The sequence below is a fragment of the Fukomys damarensis genome, unplaced genomic scaffold (assembly GCF_012274545.1).
Source record: "Fukomys damarensis isolate Sample0158 unplaced genomic scaffold, DMR_v1.0_HiC HiC_scaffold_11, whole genome shotgun sequence".
Classification (NCBI taxonomy): Eukaryota; Metazoa; Chordata; class Mammalia; order Rodentia; family Bathyergidae; genus Fukomys; species Fukomys damarensis.
Window position 1 is genome coordinate 24,646,807 of NW_022900923.1, and position 2,078 is coordinate 24,648,884.

The 2,078-nt window shown below is 44.6% G+C and overlaps 1 long non-coding RNA gene across 1 annotated transcript in view; it reads left to right on the plus strand.

Annotated features, from left to right (window-relative positions):
* The first annotated feature begins 1,603 nt into the window (after positions 1 to 1,603).
* Positions 1,604 to 2,078, plus strand: part of LOC104866389 — a 5,073-nt gene continuing 4,598 nt past the window's right edge. Inside the window, exon 1 of the long non-coding RNA XR_781449.1 lies at positions 1,604 to 1,637. This is a non-coding gene — a long non-coding RNA (uncharacterized LOC104866389). The remainder of the gene's footprint in view (positions 1,638 to 2,078) is intronic.

Below are 2,078 nucleotides of genomic sequence, written 5' to 3' on the forward strand. Positions count from 1 at the left end.
TCTCCTGTACCACATCCTCTAAGGTGTGGGAAATGTTAAACCAGCTCAGAAAGAATGCAGGTGAGTGAGTGAGGGGCCTACTAGAAATATGAACTCCCAGACCCAGATCACTCTTTGGGGTATTTTACTAGTACAGGAGACAGCACTGCGCTGACAACACAGCCAGGATATCTGTTGGGTAGAGTTGGTGAGCTACGAAAACGTGAGCAGTAGCTGTTTGAACTTCTCTGTGAAGCTCCTCACAGTTGTGACCCTTTACAGGTGAAAATGAGAGCAGCTGCAGTCAGAGACTGTCCTGGGATCTACTGGGAAGGATGTAAGAACCTTTCTCCTCCTTCAACAGGTTCTGAGAAAGTCTCCTACTCCACCCCACCCCACCCCAGTAAGGTGTAAGCCCAAGGAGAGCTGTTTATGAGTAAAATGATTCCTTTCCCACTAAAAAGGTTGCTTTAATTTTTTTAGTTCTGTTTTTTTTTCCATGTGCATTTATTTTCTTGGTTATTGGTAGTTAGGTAAAAGAACCAAAAAACTAGGACCATGCCAGGAGTACAGCAAGCCTTTATTATGGGGAGAATCTGCTGGGCTGTCTCCTAACAAAGGAGAAGCAGCATGGTGGAACAGGGAGCTTTTTAGAGGAGCAGGGTGGGGTTTGCCTGAGCTGGGGTGGAGGTGAGTGAGATAGCATTAAGGGATTGGAGAAGCCTGTGACATCACTAGAGGGGGCTTGTGACATCACTCGTTACTCAGAGGTAGCAAGTACCAGGTTACTCTTTTAGAAGAGGGGAGGCATGATGGGAGGAAGAAGGCTGTCCCTTGGTAGGAGACGCCATATTTAACATGGAGGCTGCTATTACACGTGGCAGCCATCTTTTCTTTTTTCTTTTCTCTCTCTCCTTTTCTTTCTTTTTTTTTTTTTTTTTTTTTTTTTTTTTGGTATGGGGAATCAAACTGGGGACCTTGTTGTTTGTTTGGTTGGTTGGTTTTTTGAGACAGGGTCTCAGTATGTAGTTGTGTAAGACCTAAAGTCTCACTTCCTCTCCACAGAGCGTGAACAGCTAAAAGGCCTCCACGATGCTGAGTCCTATCGCCCAATGAGGGCTCCAGATGCAAGACCCAGGGCCTTACTTCTGGGTGCCATGAACAGCCAAAAGGGTCTCCATGATGCTGGAACCTATAGCTCAGTGATGGCTCCAGGAGCTTGATGAGCAGTGAGAATCACCCAAGAAGGAAGACACCGGACTAGTTGGAAAACAGACCTTTATTAGTCTGGCCAGATGGCACTCCCAGAGCCTAGTAGCTCTGAGAGGTCCCAGCTCAGGGGCTGAGGTCCTTTTTGTAAGGGGACAGGCAGGGTGGGGGTCTGTAACAGATGCTTACAGAATGTCCAAGGTTTTCAAAATATTTCTTCTGGCAGACAGAGAGTAAAACAATCTTATCTATTTACCCAGAACTACTAAACTTTAATTTACATTAATCACAGTTGAGACTAGGAATTTAAGATTACAAAGTTATGCAGTCCCGTAGTTGAGGCTGACCTGGAACTCACTATGTAGCCCAGGCTGATCTCAAACTCACAGTGATCCTCCTGCCTCAACCTCCTGAGTGCTGGAACTACAGGCATGCACCACCACACCCAGGTAAACTTGGGACCTTGTGTTTGTGAGGTGTGGCAGCCATTTTAAGGCACATTATGGGAAGGAGGCTACTGTTTTATATAGCAGCCATCTTGAGGCAAGGAAATCTAACAGGTACAAGTGCAAAGAATGCACACTGTACTGCTTCAGCCCTGTATGGAACAGGAAAAGAATGACCTGAGAGAGAGACCTGAATCCAAATCTCAGTCCTCCTTAGTTCATCCACCTCAACTTGCTGCTCTGACCTTCAGTTACCTCCTCTGTAAAATGAAGCCTCACAAGGTCTTTATGAAAGCTAAAGGAAATCAAAAGCCATAGACAAATATTTGCAGTTTATTAGATTTTTTATTTTTTAATTTTGTTACTTATATAGTGATGGAACCTAGGGGCATTCCAACACTAATGTACATCCTCAGCACCTTTTTATCTTTTTTTTTTTTTTAT